This window comes from Hemibagrus wyckioides, linkage group LG02 (genome assembly GCF_019097595.1).
Source record: "Hemibagrus wyckioides isolate EC202008001 linkage group LG02, SWU_Hwy_1.0, whole genome shotgun sequence".
In the NCBI taxonomy this organism is placed as follows: Eukaryota; Metazoa; Chordata; class Actinopteri; order Siluriformes; family Bagridae; genus Hemibagrus; species Hemibagrus wyckioides.
The window spans coordinates 7048928-7056181 of NC_080711.1; the positions used below are offsets into that span (position 1 = coordinate 7048928).

General features: G+C 43.1%; 1 protein-coding gene across 2 annotated transcripts in view; it reads right to left on the reverse strand.

Annotated features, from left to right (window-relative positions):
• The window catches only part of stat3 (signal transducer and activator of transcription 3 (acute-phase response factor)), a 33888-nt gene extending 27159 nt beyond the window's left edge, over nucleotides 1-6729 (reverse strand). Inside the window, exon 1 of one of the 2 annotated variants that reach the window (XM_058409223.1) lies at nucleotides 6465-6729. The gene's annotated coding sequence lies outside the window, so the exon portion shown is untranslated. The remainder of the gene's footprint in view (nucleotides 1-6464) is intronic. The other variant, XM_058409230.1, reaches the window with a different exon arrangement.
• Between the last annotated feature and the right edge of the window lie 525 nt (nucleotides 6730-7254).

A 7254-nucleotide genomic window follows, 5' to 3' on the forward strand; every position in this document is an offset into this window, starting at 1 on the left:
AAGGAGAAGCCGGTAAGAAAGCAGTAAATCACTGTGGGGTGAAGATGTGGGACAGAAGCATGAAATGAAGACAAGGCGATTCATATGATTGTCTATTCGTTTGTTAAATCGACTCAATCGGTATTTTTACAAATTAAAAGTCACGGATCTCTTCGCAGAGCTTATCTCAAAACCCTGAACTGAGAAATGAAGAGCTGAATAATGAGGAAGGATCACGTAACAAGGTCAAATCCTCTGCTGATAAACGCTTGGCCTTAAACTTTTAAAGTGAGGAACTGACCTAACACAAAACAGAAAACGTCCACAAATCATTTCGTTTCGGCGAAAACGGTAACAGCGCAGGAGCGGCCGCGGCTAGAGCGAGACTAACAGCTGGGAGCTGGGACTCTTGGTTTCTCTGAAAGAGTGAGAAGTTTCGCAAGACTGTTATATAGAAACGGAGCAGAAGATCTGCGTGAGAGTGGGACGGCTGCCACGAAGCTCGGCTCTCCGCCCATAAAAGCGCCCGACTCCTTATGTGCAACAGACTGAGTGCTCTTTACTCACTTCCTGTGCAGTCTGGAGCTTTCCCTTCCAATTACTGAGGTCTCTGTTGAGGTTATGTGGGTTTGGAGGAGGTGTGCAGGGAACTTCCACTGCACACTACGGTTTGAAAAAAAGCAGCCGTCTTGCACACACACATTACGGTACACTGAAATATGTTCATATTTATATACACACACACACACATATATACACCCATCAGCCATAACATTATGACCACTGACAGGTGGCGTGAATAACACTGATGATCTCCTCATCATGGTACCTGTTAGTGGGTGGGATATATTAGGCAGCAAGTCAACATTTTGTCCTCAATGTTGATGTGTTAGAAGCAGGAAAAATGGGCAAGTGTAAGGATTTGCGCGAGTTTGATGAAGGGCCAAATTGTGATGGCTAGACGACTGGATCGGAGCATCTCCAAAACAGCTATTGTGTGGTGTTCCCAGTCTGCAGTGGCCAGTATCTATCAAAAGTATCCTTTAAGTCCCGCAAGTTGCGAGGCACCTCGGGGCCTCCATTGGCTCCATTACAGGACTTAAAGGATCTGCTGCTAACATCTTGGTGCCAGATCCCACAGCACACCTTCAGGGATCTAGTGGAGTCCATGCCTCAATGGGTCAGGGCTGTTTTGGCAGCAAAAGGGGGACCAACACAATATTAGGCCATAATGTTATGGCTGATTGGTGTATATATATATAAATATATATGTATAGCTGATCCTAGCTTGTTAGGATGCTGGAGTCAGAGCAGCACATGAATGCAGCCATGACACAAACCTGGTTACTGATAACTGACAAAGATCATCTGTGCTCTTCTTCACCATCCACACCTTTAAAAATGGGAAGTTTGATCACTTCATTCTAAGATGGAGACGTTCTCAGATCCCGAGTACAAACTGGTACGCAGAGCGATGTACATTTTTTAAAAAAGCGCCACTCAGTTGGGTGGAGATGGAGTCATTTAGAAATTAAATCAAACCTACTGCTTGAACCAGTGTGTGTGTGTGTGTGGCAGTTTTTCCACTCATCCATCGTTCGCCTCTTTTGCATATCCATCACAGATGCTCAGACTGAATAAAACAACTCAAAAACTTCAGAGTCCACTAGACCAGCTGCTGAAACTTGAGGTTTGTTTCAGATATTTAAAATAAAATAAAAATTTAACACACACACACACACACACGTTTAAAGCAAACACTCTTTCTTTCCTTTTCCTTTTTAAAGCCGTAATTAGATTTTATCACAACGGAAGCCTTACTGCTAATACTCCTACGGAAAAGTATAAAATTTTGCAAAATTCTACAAAATTTCCGAATCACATGGTGTTATTATCACAGCCGTGGCCATAAGGGGAAGTCCGCAGATCAGGGTGGACCGTTATGCGGCACAAATTCTCGGTTTGACATCATTATTTAGACTTGTCTCTATTAGAAATGTATACAACCGCTTTTCACACTAACTGCTGCTCAACTAACTGACCCGCAGGTTTAAGGGGTTAAACTATAATGGACACAAATCACAATCGGTCAGACGTGAAGTCGATTTCTCCTCACTGTATTCAGTTTTACTTACATTTATCACATTTTTTTATCCGTGTTGGGAAAATGCATTACATTTAATTATATATAATTTCCTCGTATCCTGAGAGCTGGGTGTGTCACGTTATCAAGGCAGGAAGTCACTGATCGGATGTCGGAGGAAAACTGCATTCAGAAGTTTCAGATCTCGCCATCATTCTCGTTTTTATTGTTGAACAAGTCGCGATATCGCTATCGAACAAAATCACTGAACTGACTAACACTCGAACCTTTCTCTCTCTTTTCTCCTCACTGCTATTCCTTCTTAATCTCCTAATCAGCAAGACAGCAATTGCCTGGATTTCGGATATGAAAGGGAAGAAGAACAAAAACAAAAACCACAAGAACAACGTAACTTTCTATACTTTTCTTTAGAATTCTTGTTAACATGCAACCGTAAGAACTATTACATAACTCACACACGAAGCCTAGGGCTTTTTTTTTTTTCCTTTTTGGCCTGATTTAGTGAGAAGTCACGGCACGGTTCATGTAAGAGGCGTGGCTCGATGGTTGAGGCTAAGATTAAGGTTAAGTGAAATCAGACCACAGAGGGTGAGATGTTTGATGTTTCAGTGCTGATTCATCAGTGACGGTTTAAAACACATGATCAGCAGATACAGCTGGGGGAAGAATTAAAAGGAGGGAGGAAAGAAAAACCCCTCGTGAGGTGCAAATCATATTGGTTTGATTTGGAACCGTGTTACTGTAAACACATCACTCCATAACCTCCAGCAGGTGTTCTGCTAGGCTCGGAGCTTGTGTGACCGTGTAGGACATTCTACGGTGTGTGATTTCATCCTCATCGAACCCTTTCGGTACAGCTCCATGCCCTCGTCCTGGGAGAGACCACGGCCTTGAGGATAGAAGTGTTTAATCAGAGGAAAAGGGGGACGGTTTTGTGCTGATTTGCTTTAAGGAGAATAAAATCATATGCGATTCTTCACTGTGTTTTTGTGTTACAATTTCGTTCAGAGGCTCAAACTCAAGGTGGGCCGTGGTGGCTCAAGTGGTTAAGGCTCTGAGTCGTTGACCGGAAGATCAGGACTCAAGCCCCAGCACTGCCAACTGCCACTGTTTGGCCCATCATGGCTGACCCTGCGCTCTGACCCCCAACCCTCCAAGGATGGGATATGCGAAGAAAGAAGTTACGTATACATGACAAATCTTAAATGCTGTTCCAGTACGACAATGTACCTGTGCACAAAGCACAGAGCTCCATGGAGACCTCTTCAGTGGTAGCTCAAGCGGTTAAGGCTCTGGGTTGTTCAAGCACCAGCACTGCAAAGCTGCCACCGTTGGACCATTGAGCAAGGCCCTCAACATCCCCATGCCCCGGGGGATGCCCTGCACTCTGACCCCAACCCTCTAAGGATGAGATACGCGAAGAAAGAATTTTACTGTGCTGTAATGTATGTGTGGCAAATAAAGGCTACTTAACTTAATTTTGGAGAGGAAAAACTTGCGACTCAACCCCAGATCTCCTCACCTGACCACACCAATGCTCTCGTAGCTGAATGATCCCAAATCCCTACAGAATCTAGCGTCAAGCCTTCCAGACGAGTGGAGCAGTGATTATTACACAGTGAATCTGAGGTATATTAGTGTGTCACAGATGGGTATTTATACTTCTGTTATTTCCCTACAGCTTTCGTGAAGACATGCACTGGTTTCAAACGCTTTGGAGAGATTCATCTCATCATCTCACTGCTTATCGCTTCAGTTAATGCGATCAAGTCGCTTCCCCGTAGGTTCACAGATCCTTACTGAACATTCTGGTAATAAAAGGAGTCTGGAGCGTTGTAGTCTTGCACGATGACACCAAGGCACTCTGTTACTGAAACACCGTCTATTGTTATTCTCTAATAAAGCCGTTATGTAACGATAATAAATCCGACAACCAAAACCCAATCCTCATAAAACTGAATTACGGTGACAGATTAAAGAAAAAAATCCAGCATATGGGACCTTAGATGTATTTGCTCAGCTTGGCGTAAATGTTATATAACCAGTGCTCCAGAGATAAAGTCTTCTTTTCTGATAGATATTCTTTGAGCTGGTGTTTTGACGACGGTGTTGGAGAGCTCTGTTCTAAAAAAAAATTCCAATAAATAAATAAAGATCTGGTGATTGTAACATCCACCACATATGACTGAAATCATCAACAAGCAATTGGGCGAAGTCAACCAGCAATTGGCCACGGCCATCCGGATAAGACAAAGGTGATCAAATTCTGTTAAGAAGCATACGTAGAAAAATACCCCCCCACACACCCACACCCCCTCCACCCCGTACAGCACAGCAGTCCCACCGGTTTACCTTTCCACTTCTCACCTGTCTGTATGCCACCTTCCTGAAACGTATTTATTGAGGCATCCGGCAGTGCGACTATAATAATAGCTCTGGCGGCTAAAGTGTGCCGGAGCCGCCTATTCCTGTAAGCGTTTCCTCATATTGCGGGATCAATTAGCATGAAATGAAAAACTGGCTTGAAAAGAAACAAAACAAAACAACCCTTGAGCAGCAGTCATTGTTCAGATATGAAAGGGGAAAAGAAATGGAGATATGGACAGAGATAATGTTGTTACGGATATATGAGCAATGCTCCGAAGTGTGTGTTACTGATCTGATTTATTTGTGTTAGCTCTGTTCTGTCATATTACTCATCTGTTACACTCTCACCTACTCATTATATAAACTAATCCCCGGACTGAACGTTCAAGATCGTGTTGGAGGTCACGGTATCCAAACGCCGCACGTGTTCCAGATGCTCCTCGGGTTCACTTCCTAGTTTGACTGGTTGTTGGAATTACAATGAATTCATTGTCCAGACTGATAGAGATCCTTTCAAGTCGTAATTACATGTAGTAATTACATGTAGGAGTACAAATTTGGAAACAAATCCGGTTTGTTTGTTTGTTTGTCTAAAGCGCCAATCTGCTGCTTTAGTTGAAACCCTGTTGAGCTGAACAATGATAAACACTAACCCGATATAACAGCCTACAGCGAGCAAGATACTGCCCTTGCCCTGGTGTTGGCACCCATGACGTGTTGTGTTCTTGTATCACATATAAAAAGTCATTAAACAAGTCTGCCTAGTGTCCGTTTTCTCTCTTTGTCCTGATTTACAAAAGATCACCTACGATGATGATAACAACGCCTAGTGAAAACGTTCCACAGAGAGACAGATGGGTGATGTGTGGAGTTCAGCAGGCGGTGGGATTCGGGACGTCACGCTACAGCTACAGCATGGAGGTGATGAGGTGAGAGTGTGTCAGTTTCAAATGAAAGTCTAGTTAGTCCGACATGTCTGCTGGGCAACTATGGACGAAAATAAATAAATAAATAATGACTAGCCCAGGCACTGAAACATGATTGGTCTACACATGATCACTGGACCGGTCAAAGATAGATCTAGTTATCTGACTTGATAGAACAAGCACTGCTAGTGCACTTGAACTGAAACACACACACACACTTCAATCAGTAAGTGGGGAAAACAGAAAGCACAGCACGTGAGAGCAGCATGACGCTTTCATAAAACACCCCAAAAAATCCCGTTAACACGAATCTATTATACTCTAGCTGAAGTAGCCATGCAAAATAAAAGTCCCCTAAAGGAGTTCGATTGACCAAAACCGAAAACCTGGCCGTGGAGGAGCACGGCGATAAACAGGCGCGCGCGCGCGCGAGGATTCCCTCGGTCCAAATACTGGAAGCGGTGACGTAATGGGAGGGTATTTAATGAGGGACAACCCCTTGGTGACCTCAAAAAAAAAAAAATCAAGAAAAGAGAGAGAGAACGACAAAATGGAGCACTTCTGCTTGTTTATAGCACATGTTATAAAACATTTATAAACAGCTGCAGAATGGATGCAGCACTAAAACATGGCGCGTGACCTTTTTTTATATATTAAAAACTATATATATATATATATATATATATATATATATATATATATATATATATATATATATATATGCATTGCATAATACTGGAATTTTTTAAATGCCAAACTTTACATTGTTAGTAACAGAAACATGTTTACGTGTTACGTGTTCTGTATACGATTTTTTTTAAAGCACATAATTAATAAATGTCAGCTATTTAATTATGAACATTTCGGCTAAACTAAATGCACAGGTTATTAACATCAGTCCAACTTTAACGCGTCTAAACAAACCGAAAAGTCTTCGGAAAAAAAAGGCTCGATGTTTAAAACACACAACTGAACATTTATCAGGATGTAAACGTGTTGTATTTATACATTAAAAGAGAGTGAATGGTCAAGTTTAAAGAAGCGGTCTGACTGAAAAGCGGTGGTTTGTAAAGGGTGTCGCTACTTACCCTCTATAGAGGTGGCTTGAGGAAAAAATATGATGTGTGAGGGGTGAAAAAAAAAGGCTCGTGAAAGTGTTGCGACTCCTCCGCGGACACTTCCGTCAGACAGACGGTGTTCGAACCCCGATCTCTGTTTCTGTGTGTGTCTGAATTATGTAGGAATAAAAAATAAACTATTAAACGACATCGGAGTTGTCCAACTTTACAGCAGCAGCACCCGCAGCGTACTCTGTAGCCTTCTGTCTGTAAGGGGCTGTGCCTTCCTAAACCCACCGTGATTGATGGGTCTTTGAGGAATTGCCGCGCGAGAGCGGGATGACAGCCAATCAAAACCTCGAGGGGTTGTCGAGGGGCGGGATCAAGAGCCAGCACTCTTGAATGCGCTTATGTTTATGGCCCTGAGTCGGTTGGCTGTTCCGTTATCCCTTTCTCCCGCCGTGTTGCTGTGCGTCTTATGGGCAGCGCAGAGGGGGCGCAAGTCAGTTCCTGGAACAGCGCGGCTGGAAGTCATCTGAATTACTGGCAGTGTTTGCGTCATCACAACTTTACCTCAGTGAATGTGAGGGATATTGGCAGGTTAGCTTTAGGAAGCTACGCTTATTCTCACGAAGGTCGCGATTTACTGGCGCGAGGGATTGTTGCAGTGGAAAATAAAATGAAGTGGAATGTCTTGTGTGAAAAGTTAATGAGTGTGTGTGTGTGGGGGAGAGAGAGAAGAAAATCACTTTTTCTTAATCATAAACTGTGATTGAACGTGAACACGTGAAGCACAAAAGACACCCACGCGCCCAGGACC